This window comes from Panthera uncia, chromosome E3 (assembly GCF_023721935.1).
Source record: "Panthera uncia isolate 11264 chromosome E3, Puncia_PCG_1.0, whole genome shotgun sequence".
NCBI classification, from domain to species: Eukaryota; Metazoa; Chordata; class Mammalia; order Carnivora; family Felidae; genus Panthera; species Panthera uncia.
In genome coordinates this window covers 16,693,367-16,708,396 of record NC_064815.1, presented here as the reverse complement: position 1 = coordinate 16,708,396, position 15,030 = coordinate 16,693,367, and positions in this window count along the sequence as shown.

The following is a 15,030-nucleotide window of genomic DNA, read 5'->3' as shown; positions in this document are numbered from 1 at the left end:
ATGAGACAGGGATCGTAATTAAGAGTCCGCACTGAGAAACATGCCACCTCTGTGACATCTAAACAGGTGATCGTGTTTCTAATTTGTTTGTGTTGGGTTTTCAAAAGTATCGGTCCACAGGAAATCTGAAAATTCTGTTTAGTGCTCCACCCCCACATTTGAGAAGCACTGATGGAGGGAAAGGAGAAGGAGCAAGTGCAAAGAATTGGGAGGAGCACAGGAACAGTGTGGTTGGCATGAAGCGTGCATGGATATGTGCAGGAGATAGGATGGGACTCCACCTGGTGGGGACTGAATGCTTTGGACTTCTGGAAACAAAATACATGAATGGGCCCACTCTTAAGAAGGTAATGGAGCAGCATTATAGACTGGAATTGGAGACCAGAGAGCCAATCAAAAAGTAAAAAGCATCTGTAGCCAGAGTGTTTGGGATCTGAGCTGAGGGAGGGGCCGAGGAGGGAAGTACGGAACAAGCTGGGGTTTCTGTGACCTGCTGAGAGTGGGAGTCGTAGGGGTCAGGAATGAAAGGTCCTCCTGGCTGGGAATCAATAGATCTAAAAAGGCCATTAACAAGAAGTACTTAGGGAATTCTTTGTGTTCAGGGGTATACAAACAGCAGGGTATGTAAAGTGGACTGAGTGTGGTTAGATGTTAAAATGTTGAGTTTGAGACGCATTTGGAACATAAAGCAGTTGGATATTAAGAGGTTGGATTGCATATTAATTAGACTGTGAGCTAAGCTGCTATAACAAAGGGATTCCAAAACAGTGATTCAAACAGAGTAGTTTACTTCCCATGCACAGAGGTAGGTGAGTGGTCCAGGCTTGGGGTTAAGCATCTGTGTTCCACAAGATTATCTAGGGACCCAGGGTCCCACTGTCATATTGCAACGCCAGCCCCACATCTTTGTTCAAACCAGCAGAGGGGGGAAGACGAAGTAGTGGGCCTGGATATTGCACTCATCCCTTTGGCTAGAACTTAAGTCTCATATTCTTACTCTGTCCCTGTGCGGAAAACTAAAATCCCTATGGCTGAATGGTCGTGGGCTCATTCCAACCTGGGAGGGTTCTATTACTTACTTGGGGAGAGGGGTTCTATTACTAAAAGAAGAAAGTGGACACTGGGGGATAATTATTAGTCTATTGCAGAAGGAGAAGAAGAGGTACGGAAGTGAGTGCTTTGTAAATGCTTATCAGAAGTGTGGGCCGTGGGTAACATTTGTCAGAGACAACATTATTGACTGCTTCTGTGCGGGTGTTTTACGTGCCTCATTTCGTTTAGTCCTTTTAGAATAATTCTGTTATCATTTCCATTTTATAGAAGGGGAAACTGAGGGCCAAAACAGGTTAAGTGAGATCCCATAACTAGGAAGTGAGGGAAACAGATGCACAACAAGGTAACCTGATTGCGTGAGCCTGGCTTTTAACCATTGTACTTAGTGCTAATTATGTTTCTGGAATGCGCAGCATAGAGGGTAGGGCTAAAGACTGAACTCTCAGGATAGGAGTGATAGATGAAGGGGAAGCCAGAGAGAGGAGTGGCCCCAGAGGTGGAACCAGGGAGGAGAGGCAACGGAAAGGCTGAAGAGCCTATGCATCTCTGGGCTATGCTGCCTTGTGCTGAATGTGGCCGCTTTAGCATTCCTTAGCAAAAGGTGGAGCCATTCATTACATGCTTGGTTCCAAGGGGTACCTTTCATCTTCTAGTCTATGAGTGGTAACCATCAACCATTGTTGTCAAAGCCTTTTCTATCCAGGGCTTGATGATTTAAGCTTTGCAAGCCGCATATGACCTGTCACATACAGCCTTGCTGCTTTTTAGCAACTCTTTAGAATTTAAAATCCATCCTTGGCTGGTTGTACAAAAAGAATCCACAGACTACGTTTGCCCCAATCACTGCCCTAGATACCAAGTGATCGGTGCCCCCTGGAATTGTATGACAGAGCATTACTGACTGAGGCCTATAAAACGTTGGGCATTGTTTTACCTCAGCTCTGGCATTTGGAGAGAAGAAAAAGAAATGACCTCTCCCAAAGCACACCCTTCAGTTTTTGTGAAAAACTCAAATCCACAAGTTTTTCTCAAAATTTTCAAAGTGTTTTTTAAAAATACCTGAAACAGTAGCTTTTTGTAAGCAGAACAGTTCATATTTACAAAGAATTTCCAAAAAAAATTATTTTCAATGTTTATTTTTGAGAGAGAGAGAGAGAGATCATGGGATCGTGAGTGGGGGAGGGGCAGAGAGATGGAGACACAGAATCTGAAGCAGGCTCCAGGCTCTGAGGTGTCAGCACAGAGCCCAATGTGGGGCTTGAACCCACAAACCATGAGATCATGACCTGAACCCAAGTCAGATGCTCAGCCAACTGAGCCACCCAGGCCTCCAAGATTTATAAATAATTTTTTTTTTTTTAACGTTTTATTTATTTTTGAGACAGAGAGAGACACAGCATGAACGGGGGAGGGGCAGAGAGAGAGGGAGACACAGAATCGGAAGCAGGCTCCAGGCTCTGAGCCATCAGCCCAGAGCCCGACGCAGGGCTCAAACTCACGGACCGTGAGATCGTGACCTGAGCGGAAGTCGGACGCCCAACCGACTGAGCCACCCAGGCGCCCCTATAAATAATTTTCAAAAGAAACCTAAATGAATTTGAGCACTTCAGATGAAATATAGCAGTTTTTGTTAAAAAAAAAAAAAAAGCCTCAGAGGCACAAAATCTTGAAAGTATCTTCCCAGCCATGTTTAAATAAATTTAATTGAAAAAAGATAGTGTTTGGAAAACAGACTCTGAAGTAACTTCCCAACAGGAGTTTGACCAGTAATTAATATCTGAAGTCCAGTAATTATTGCATTAATGAGCTCAGATTCAAAAGTTCACAAAATTGATCTCTCAAGGTCACTTAATTGTACAAATCACGCCATTAACAATAGTCTTTTAGGAAAACAAGATCAGATTCAGGAGTTTTCAAAACTAACTTCCAAGGAGTTTGAACAGATTTAGAGGATAGAAAATTTCTGTGTTAAACTTGAAAAAATCATCTCAAAAACATGTTCAAATCTGGATAAAGTAAAAAGCCATTTTTGAATATTAAACCCAGTTTAAACTTTTTTTTTTTTTTTTTTAATTTTTGGGACAGAGAGAGACAGAACATGAACGGGGGAGGGGCAGAGAGAGAGGGAGACACAGAATCTGAAACAGGCTCCAGGCTCCGAGCCATCAGCCCAGAGCCCGACGCGGGGCTCGAACTCACGGACCGCGAGATCGTGACCTGGCTGAAGTCGGACGCTTAACCGACTGCGCCACCCAGGCGCCCCTAAACCCAGTTTAATAGATTCACCAAACTAACTTTGTATATGAACTTAAGCACATGGAGCTGGAGATCGCTGTCGTGGTAAAAGCGAGATGAAATTCACGCATTCTCCACTGTTCCCCCCCAACATCAGTTTGAGCAAAGTTAGATGGAAAACAGCAGTATAGACTTGTGAAATTGTGTGAAAGCACAGGCTCCTGAGTTCTCCAAAGTTGCTTCCCAGCTTCTGATGCTAGTCAAGAGTTAAACCCGCTAGACCCAATCTCCCACTGATTACAACTAAAAATGGGGAAAAAATACAAAAAGAGTTACTTAAGGACTCTAAAAGGTAAAAGCAGGCAGATCGGGGAGGGGAGTCAAAACTTAAGTAGCGCATACAGAGGTGAATTTCCTGGTGTTTTCCCTTTTTCGTGGCTTTTGCCTCTGAGGTCAGGCTACAAAAACCCCAAAGGGACCCATCTTAGCTGTGGCCACAGAACCAGGAAAAGGCAACCTGTGACTAGGAAACATAACAAAATCCCATTTCTTTTCTTTTTTCCTTCCTCTGGCCTTCCCACAAGCGCAAATAAAAGTTGCAAGGCTGTGGCAGTTTGGCTCTGGTAGCTAAAACTTCTGAGGTAGAGGAACCAGGAAAAGGGGACAGTGGTCTCATTTTCTTTTTTTCTTTTTCTTTTTTTTTTTAACGTTTATTCATTTTTGAGAGAGAGAGAGAGTGTGAGCGGCAGAGAGGCAGAGAGAGAGGGAGACACAGAATTCGAAGGAGGCTCCAGGCTCTGAGCTGTCAGCACAGAGCCCGACGCGGGGCTCAAACTCATGAGCTGTGAGATCATGACCTGAGCCAAAGTAAGATGCTTAACCGACTGAGCCACCCAGGCACCCCCATTGTATTTTTCTCTTCCTGTTTTGGCCTAAGGGTGCCCCTGTCATCTGTAGTAGTGGCACCAGCAGTTAAAACTTCCAAAGAACCCTGCCTTTCTGACTGAGATTAAATTGCCTGCTAAAAATTCATGAGACTTTAACAGAATCTAGTCTCACAACATAATAAAAAATGTTCTGGATACAATCTAGAATTATTCATCATATGGCCAGTTTTCAAGGGAAAAGGCTATTGACAGATGCCAACTGATAACAGAACCTGTAAAGCACCTACTGTAACATTATTGCATGAAACAACCTTTCAGTGAACGAAAAGGTAGATCTTCATATATCATCAATAAAATACAAGCAAATGAAATCCAACAGCTTATTACAAGGATTCTGCACCATGACCAAATGCATTTATTGCAGAAATGCAAGAAGGGTGATTCAACATCAGGAAATCTGTGTAGAGGGGCCTGGGTGGCTCAGTCTATTGAGCGTACAACTTTGGCTCAGGTTATGATCTCACGGTTCGTAGGTTTGAGGCCCCGCATCAGGCTCTGTGCTGACAACTCAGAGCCTGGGCCTGCTTAGGATTCTGTCTCCCGCTTTCTGCCCCTCCCCCACTCGTGTGAGCGCGCGCGCGGGCTCTCTCTCAAAAATAAACATTAAGTTTTAAAAAACGTGTAATATACCACATTAATAGAACAAAGGAAAAATTCGTCAGCTCAATTGATGCAGAAAAGGCATTTGACAAAACCAAGTGCCCTCTTATGATGAAATACTGGAAAAGTAGGAACAAAAGGAACTTCCTTGATAGTGATAAGGGCATTTGTGAAAACCTGACGGCTAACATGCTTAGTGATAAAAAACAAAGTACACCCCCCCAAGATCAGGAAAAAGACAAGGAAGTTCTCTTTCAACATAGTACTAAAAGTTTGAGCCAAAGTAGTTGGACAAGAAAAAGAAATAAAAGGCATCCAGTCTTGAAAGGCAGAAAGAAATAAAATCTCTATTCACAGACATGATCCTGTATATAGAAAAACCCAAAGACTCCATACGAGAGCTACTAGGACATTCAGCCAAATTACGGAGTACAGATTGTTCATGCATCATCGGACACTATCAGGATGAAAGGCAGTCCACAAAGTGGGAGAAGATATTTGCAAATCCTGCTTGATAAAGAGTTAATACCTAGAATTTATGAAGAACTAAAACCCAACAACAAAACTTGATTTTAGAATGGTCAAAGGAACTTGAAGACATTTTCCCAGAGATACCCAAATGACCAACAGGCACATGAAACATTAACCATTAAGGTAGTGCACATCGAAACCACAGTGAGGTACCACTTAACACCCATTAGCACGGCTATTATGAAATAGAAAATAAATGTTGATGAGGATGTGGGGAGATTGAAATTCTTGTACATTGCTGGTAGGAGTGTAAAATGGTGTGGCTGCTGTGGATAACTTGGTGGTTCCTCCAAAAGCTAAACAGAATTAGCATGTTACCCATCGGTTCCATTTGTTACATACCCAGAAGAACTGAAAACAGGAACTTAACACAGGACAGAAGGTACCACGTGGAGAATGTAGTCAGTGGTATCGTAAGAGTGTTGTATGGTGACAGATGTAGCTACGCGTGTGAGTACAGCATAACTGTTGAGTTGTGGAATCGCTGTGTTGTACATCTGAAACGAACATAGCATTGTATGTCAACTACACTTCAATAATAAAAAGAAAACAGGGACTTAAGCTGATACCTGTACACCAGTGTTCATTGCAGCCTTGTTCACAAGAGCCAAAACATGGAAGCAACCCAAGTGTCCATCAGCAGAGAAATGGATAGACAAACTGATGTATACATGAAATGCAATACTGGTCAGCCTTAAAAAGGAATAAGGTTCTGATACATTCTACAACATGGATAGAACATGGTAAATGAGCCAGACAAAGGAGCGTATACATTGAATGATTCTACTTCTATGAGGCATCTAGAATGGGCAAGTTCACAGAGGCGGAAAGTGGAATGGAGATTACCAGAGGCTGGGGCACAGGGAAATGGAAAGTCATTTCTCGTGGTTACACAGTTTCAGTTTTAGGTAAAGAAGTTTGGGAAGTAGATTGTAATGGTTCTGCAACATTGTGGGCGTACTTAAATACCACTGAGTTGTGTATGTAAAAATGGTTAAAAATTACCACTATGCACCGATTTGAATTACCAAAACCCGGAACAGACACCACCAAATGCTGGCAAGGGTGTAGACCAACAGGAAATCTTACTCATTGATGGTGGGAATGCAAAATAGTACAACCACTTTGAGAGACACTTGGGCGGTTTCTCACAAAACTAAACGTACTCTTACCATGCCAGCCAGCAGTCATACTCCTTGGTATTTACCCGAAAGAGTTGGAAATTTACATCTACACAAAAACTTGCACTTGGATGTTTATAGTAACTTTATTTGTAACTGCCAAAACTTGGAAACCACCATGTCCTTTGTAGGGTGGGTGGATAAATAGACTGGTATATCCAGACCCTGGAGTAGTATTCAGTGCTAAAATCACCAAGCCATGGAAAGACATGGAGGAGGGGTGCCCTGGGTGGCTCAGTCCATTGAGTGTCTGACTCTTAATTTCTTTGGCTCGGGTCATGACCCCAGAGTCGTGGAATCAAGCCCCTTGTTGGGCTCTGCACTGGGCGTGAAGCCTGATTAGGGTTCTCTGTCTCTCTGTCTCTCTCCCTCCCCACCCCTCCCGTCTGTCTCTCTCTTCCCCCTCTCCCCCACTTTCTCTCCCTCTTTCTCTAAAATAAATAAAATAAAATTAAGAAAAGACCTGAAGGAAACTTAAATGCATTTTCCTAAGTGGAAGAGGCCAGTCTGAAAAGGCTGCATGTTGTTTGATCCCAACTGTTTGACATTTTGTAAAAGGCAAAACTATGGAGACGGTAAAAAAATCAGTGGTTGCCAAGGATTAGGGAGGAGGGATGCACAGGTGGTGCACAAAGGTATTTTTAGGGCAGTGAAATTACTACATGATACTATAATGGATACAGGCCATTAAATTTTTGTCCAAACCCATAGAATGCATAACTAGAGTGAACCCCAGTGTAAATTGTGGACCTCGGGTGATGATGTATCAGTGTAGGCTCATCAGATATAACAAATACACCATTCTGGTGGGAGACATTGATAATGAGGGAGGCCGTACATAAGTGAGAGCAAGGGGAATATGTGGGATATCCCTTTTTTCTGCACAATTTTGCGGTGAACTTTAAAAAAAGTATTTTTTAATGGTAAATTTCATCTTATGTGTATTATACCACAGTAAAATAGAAACTGATCAGAGACCTAACTATAAAAAAAAACTTACAAAACTATGGAAGAGGGGCACGTGGATGGCTCAGTCGATTGAGCATCCAACTTCAGTTCAGGTCATGATCTCACAGTTCGTGAATTTGAGCCCACATCAGACCTGCTGCTGTCAGCCTGTCAGCACAGAGCCCACTTCAGGTCCTCTGTCCCCTCCTTTCGGCCCCTCCCCCGCTTGTGCTCTCCCCAAAATAAATATTTTAAAAAACAAAATTTTTAAAAATAAAACTATTAGAAGAGAATCCTGAAGGAAATCTTTGTGGCCATGAGTTAATTAAGCAAATATTTATTAGATATAATACCAAAAGCATAATTCATAAAAGAGCGAAAAAAGTAAATTGGATCTGATCAAAATTGAGAAATTCTGTTCTTTAAAAGTCACCGTTAAGAGAGAATGAGAAGACAAGCTACAGACTGGGAGACATTTGCAAATCACATGTCTGAAAAAAGACCTGTATCCAGAATATGTAGAGAAGTTAAAAACTCTGTAAGAAAACAGCCCAATTTTAAAATGGATAAAAGAGAGGGGTGCCTGGGTACCTCAGTCAGTTAAACATCCAACTCTTGATCTCAGTTCAGGTCTTTTTTTTTTTTTTAATCTTTATTTGTTTTTGAGGGAGAAGAGCGTGAGCAGGGGAGGGGCAGAGAGGGAGACACAGAATCCAAAGCAGGCTCCAGGGTCTGAGCTGTTGGCACAGAGCCTGATAGCGGGGCTCGAACCCACGAGCTGTGAGATCATGACCCAAGCTGAAGTCGGACGCTCAACTGACTGAGTCACCTAGGCGCCGCAATCTTGGTTCAGGTCTTGATCTCAGGGTCGTGAGTTCAAGCACTGTGTTGGACTCCGCGCTGTTCGTGAAGCCTACTTAAAAATAAATGGGTAGGGAAGCAAAAGTAATATAAAAACGGACAAAACATAAGAGACTCTTAAATACAGAGAACCAACAGGATTGCTGGAGGGGGTGTGGGAGGGGGGATGGGATAAATGGGTAAGGGGCATTAAGGAATCTACTCCTGAAATCATTGTTGCGCCATGTGCTAACTAACTTGGATGTAAATTTTAAAAAATATAGAAAGAAAAAGATGGGTAAAAGATTTGAACAGACACTTCACCAAAGAAGATAACTATATTAATTGCCAATAAGCACATTAGGAGGAGACTCAATATCATTAGTTTTAGGGAAATGAAAAATTAAAGCCACAAGATGCCACACTACACACCTATAGAATGTCTGAAATTAAACAGATTGATATCCTAAGTGCTGGAAAGGATGCGGAGGAACTGGAACTCTCATACGTTGTTGGCAGGAATGTAAAATGGCGTAGCCAGTCTGGAAAGCAGTCTGACACTTTCTTACAAAGCTAAACATATGGCTACCCTATGGACAGGGGTCTCAAGACATTTAAAACATTGAAGACACCCATGTGTAATACTCTCCATGCCTTGTTTGCCTTTCCTGGACTTGTGACAACCCTGTGGATGAGAAGGGCAGAGGTGTGGCAGGGCCAGATCCTGGCTTGGGTTCCCCTTCTACCACTTCTGCACGTGTGATCTGGGGCAGATTTCTCCCAACCTCTCTGAGCTTCAGTTTCTTGAGTACCACGGCAACATCACCGGCACACTGTAAGATTTAACAAGAACTATGATAACAAAGCACCAGGGTGGCTCAGTCGGTTGAGTACTGGACTTGGGCTCAGGTCATGATCTCGCGGTTCGTGGGTTTGAGCCCCAGGTTGCGCTTTGCACTGATGTTGTGGAGCCTGCTTAGGATTCTGTTTCCTTCTCTCTGCCCCTCCCCAACCTCTCAAAAATAAATATTAAAAAAAATTAACAAGAGCTGTGATAGTACGGTTTATAAAAAGCCATTTAAGTATGAAATGTTATGCTACATTGTCATGAACATCAGGAAGTTTTAACTGCTTGAGGTCACACAGCTAATGCAAAAGAAACATGATGTTAGAAATTGAAGGGACTTCCAGGATGTTGTGGTCGTCTTCCCACATCTGCCAGATGAGGACACGAAAACACAGCAAGAGAAAGTGATTTTCCCGAGGTATTTTGCCTCCCTGACTCCCACCAGTGTTCTCTCCATGACCTCTCCCCTTTAGTGTAGGAAAGAAACTCAGTCCCAAGAAGCCCTCTTCGTGTTGCCCGTTCTGGATGCCTCTCCTGGACACTGCCACAATTCCTCAACATGGGTTGCCAACCCCCAGAAAACAAACATGATGAAGTTTCCTAGGCCTGGCCTTGCCACATCTTAGCCTCAGAAACGAATTCTGGAGCCTGAGAAAAAATGGCCACCATATTTGGAATAGAAAGTCCAAACCTTTGCTCCAAAGACTAGGTCAGGCAGAGGGAAAAGGCTGTGGCCAGTTAAAAGCTAAGAGTTTGGAGGACAAATGTCACGCCCCTGCTGGAGTTCAGTCCAGGCTCTGGGGCTGCCAGAGGTATGGAGGGTGTTTAGGAAGGGCATGCAGTCTGCAGGTATGGAAGACCCCCCCCACTAACCTACACATGCATCCTGAGTGATAGCTGAGTGGAAAACATTTTTTCCCCTGACCTTCAAGTCACTCTTGCTTATTGTAGGAAACATGGAAAATACTAGAAAGTATGGAGACAAATCGCTTGTAACTTGCATACATATTCTACTACCCAGAGGTTATAAACACCGTTAACATGTTGGTGTCTTTTTTCTGGTGTGTGTATTAGTTTATTACCACATTGGAATAATTCTCTTTCCATATATATAGGATATAGAGTGTGTGTGTGTGTGTGTGTGTGTGTGTGTGTGTGTGTGTTCACTTTGTATTGCTTTAGTGTTTTGTTCTTCGTGGACATAATATGAACTTTTCCTTGAGAGAGCACAAGCGAGTGGGGGAGGGGCAGAGAGGGGGACAGGATCGGAATTGGGCTCTGCACTGACAGCAGTGAGCCAGATGTGGGGCTCAAACTCACAAACCACGAGGTCATGACCTGAGCCAAGGTCAGACGCTCAACCAACTGAGCCACCCAGGTGCCCCCCCCCCCATTTTTTAAAATTCTAACTAATCCTCCGTTTGGGGAGGTAAGAGGGCATAGTAGCCAAAGGACAGGACTTAAGTCATCGGGGTTCAAATTCCAACTCCTTCCCTTATAAGCTACTGCCCTTGGGCAAATCACTTTCCCTCTTTTTTTTTTCTTTTTTTTTAAGTTTATTTTGAGAAAGAGAAAGAGCAGGGGAGGGGCAGAGAGGGAGGGAGAGAGAGAATCTCAAGCAGGCTCTGTACTGTCAGCGCAGAGCCCAGTGTGGGGCTTGATCCCATGAACTGTAAGATCCATGACCTGAGCCGAAACTCAACCGACTGAGCCATCCAGGCACCCCAAATCACTTCCCCTCTTAAGCCTCAGCTTCTCCATCTGTACAAGAATCATACCTGTCTATTGGGATCGCTGTGTAATATAAATGAGATGGCATGCCTTGCGTGAGTCCAGTCTAAGGCATAGTGAAGCGTTGGCAGGGACAGTGGTATTTCACACCTTCAGGAGCATCCAGTGCTGAGATAGAGGCCCTCATGGGAAGGAGGCAATTACATGGCTATTGCAACCGGCCATTCACATTCATAAACGCTTGTAGAGCCCCTACAGGTGCAAAGTCTCAGCTAGAGGTGCAGTGTAACCCAACAGTGACCAGGTGGCTCTGTGCCACGGGTTCACAGCCTAAGTAAGTGGGGAGAAGGCAGAGACCTTGTCGCAGAGGCGGGAACCAACCTGCCCTTCTCAGATCTCACTTTCCTCATCTCTCAGATGAAGAGAATACTTTTCAACATACAGGAACAAAAACTTCGTGTTCAAAATGTTCCATTAAACTGATCATTTTTTTTTTTTACTTTACAAGAAATTGAGATGAAAAACATCAAATAGCCATTTAAAGCAAGGAATTCAGTGGCATTTAGTATATTCACAATGTGAATCTGTATCTAGTTTTAAAATGCTGCCATCACACCAAAGTAAAGTCCCTTATCCGTTAAGCAGTTTCTCACCATATTTCCTACCCCCACCCCCAACCCTGCAGTCTGTCCTTATTCTGTCTTTATGGATTTATCTCTTCTGGATCCTTCATATCCCTTTGTGACTGGCTTCTTTTGCTTCACATATTTTGGAGGTTCATCCACATAGCGTGTGCCAGAACTGCATTCCTTTTTGTGGCTGAATAATATTCCATTTATTACAAATATTCCAGAACTCATTTATCCATTTATTCACTGATAAACATTTGGGCTGTTTCCACCTTATATTATCTAATTTTTAGCATTATCTCTTTTTATCCTCACCAAAACCCATTTTTTTAATGTTTATTGTTGAGAGAGAGAGTGAATGGGGCAGGGGCCGAGAGAGAGGGGGACAGAGGATCTGAAACAGGCTCTGCGCTGACAGCAACGAGCCCAATGGGGGCTTGAACTCATGAACCACGAGATCATGACCTGAGCCAAAGTCAGATGCTCAACCCACTGAGCCACTCAGGCACCCCAAAAGCCATTTTTTAAAGGGGAAACCAAGGCTCAAGAAGGTCACGTGACTTGCCCAGGGTTCCCCAGGGACCTAGAGAGGGAGCCAGATGGGCTGAGACCCAGGACTGGCCTCTGCACTTCATTATCATGTCATGGCAAGGTCTGAGTTTTTGATGAACCGATGAAAGTGTGGCCTGGGTAATGAGAGACATTTGACCAAGGAAGGTTTTCTGGAGTGTGTGGCATCTGAACTACACTCCCTTTGAGGGAGAGATAGAACCCCTCCTTCCAGGTCTGCTGAGCCCCCGTACTCCAGGTCCCCAGGCCAGCAGGTGGCGTGGATCAGCAAGAGGTACACACATGAGTTTTGTTGACCTCTAGAGAGGGGTCACTGGATCTTTCTAGGGAGAGCTCTGGCCTGGCTACTGGAATTTCTGCTCTGAGTCACATATAAGAAACCTTGTTTCCTTGAGACCTGAGGTAACCACCTTTGGGATTGGTGTTTCACTTCCCAATCAGTGTCTTAGTGGAGTCAGGGGAGAGACATTCGTTTATCCTGGTCTAGGGATCACAACTCAGTGCCCACTGGGACCATTCATGAGGAAGTAATGCAACAGAACAAGATAAATGAGAAAGGGCAACTGATGTGTTGACGGAGAATGTGGCAAACTGGAGAGTGTATGCCCTGTCTCAGGAGTCAGCCCCTCAACATAGGTCTGGTGTTGCGAGAGCTGGTTTTTTCAAGGGAAGCAGAAATCTAGATTTTATTGTGACATCTTCTGATCGCAATATGTTGGATTTTTATAAAGCATTTTGCTGATGAATAAATTTTGTAGGACAAACAAAACATTCGTTGGCTAGTTTGGTTCTGGGGCTCTTGGTTTGTGAATTCTGCTCCCATCATGTAGTTACTGTCAATTAAGCATTCAACCACAATTTATTGAGGCTTTCATGTAGGTCTTTGTGGAAGGAAGGCACTGGGGAGAAACTCAGTGAATGTAATTCATTTAAATACGGACTGTGCACTGTCTCTGTGTTAGTCCCTGATCTGGGCCCTCTGGACACATATGAACAAGGACCTTATGCTCAAGAGACCAGGGGAAGCAAGGGCCACCTCTGTGCTCTAGAGAACATACCTGCAGTCAAAAGATGTGAGAAAGGGACTTCCAGGACAATCCAGATGATCCCCTCTTTGGGACTCTGGATGCCTTCAGATCCAACCACCAGGTGCCAATTCCCCTCAAGTTTGAGGGCATAAAAGGGCATATTTTGCTGCCTTTCAAAAATCCTAGGGCTAGTTTCTGTTTTCATCCTGCAGGCCATCTTTATTTTTCCAGGAAGTGGTATTCTCTCACAGAGTCCAAGGCCCACTCTTCTAAAAGCAGCAAAAGGCCATATGACAGCAGCTTCTGCTTTAACCAATCCATTCTGCCCTCACAGCCCTTCTCAGTCTTCCCCACCAGCAAAGCCTCATATTCTCCACACTCTAAAAACAGAATCCCCTGAGAAGCTTTAAAAACATACTGGTGGGGGTGCCTAGCCGGGCCAGCCAATAGAGTGTGTGACTCTTGATCTCAGGGCCATTAGTTCAAGCCCCACTTTGGGCATAGAGCCTATGAAAGAAAAAGAAAAAGAAAAGAAAAAAAGAGGAAGAAAGAAGGCAAAAAAACAGACACTCAGGTCAATGGAACAGAGTAGAGAACCCAGAAATGGACCCACAAATGTATGGCCAACTAATCTTTGACCAAGCAGGAGAGAATATCCAGTGGAATAAAGACAGTCTCTTCAGCAAATGGTGCTGGGAAAACTGAACAGCGACATGCAGAAAAATGAACCTGGACCACTTTCTTACACCATACACAAAAATAAACTCAAAATGGATGAAAGACCTCAATGTAAGACAGGAAGCCACCAAAATCCTAGAGGAGAAGCAGGCAAAAACCTCTTTGACTTTGGCTTCAGCATCTTCTAATTCAAAGTGTCTCCAGAGGCAAGGGAAACAAAAGCAAAAATGAACTATTGGGACCTCATCAAGATAAAAAGCTTCTGCACAGTGAAGGAAACAATAGGCAAAACTAAAAGACAACCAACAGAATGGGAGAAGATATTTGCAAATGACATATCAGATAAAGGGTTAGTATCCAAAATCTATAAAGAATTTATGAAACTCAACACCCAAGAAACAATCTATTGAAGAAATGGGCAAAAGACATGAATAGACACTTTTCCAGAGACATCCAGATGGCTAATAGACACATGAAAAAATGCTCAACATCACTCATCATCAGGGAAATACAAACCAAAACCACAATGAGATACCACCTCACACCTGTCAGAATGGCTAACAATAACAACTCAGGCAACAACAGATGTTGGCAAGGATGTGGAGGAAGAGGATCTCTTTTGCATTGTTGGTGGGAATGCAAGCTGGTGCAGCCACTCTGGGAAACAGTATGGAGCCTCCTCAAAAAATTAAAACTAGAACTACCCTATGACCCAGCCATTGCACTATTAGGTATTTACCCAAGGGATAGAGGTGTGCTGTTTCGAAGGGGCACATGCATCCCAATGTTTATAGCAGCGCTATCAACAATAGCCAAAGTATGGAAAGAGTCCAAATGTCCATCAATGGATGAATGGATAAAGAAGATGTGGTATATATACAATGGAGCATTACACAGCAATCAAAAAGAATGAAATCTTGCCATTTGCAACTACATGGATGGAACTAGAGGGTATTATGCTAAGCAGAATTAGTCAGAGAAAGACAAATATCATATGACTTCACTCATATGAGGACTTTAAGATACAAAAAAGATGAACATAAGGGAAGGGAAGCAGAAATAATATAAAAACAAGGAGGGGGACAAAACATAAGAGACTTTTACAGAGAACAAACTGTGAGTTGCTGGAGGGGCTGTGGGTGGGGAGATGGGCTAAATGGGTAAGGGGCATTAAGGAAGACACTTGTTGGGATGAGCACTGGGTGTTATCCA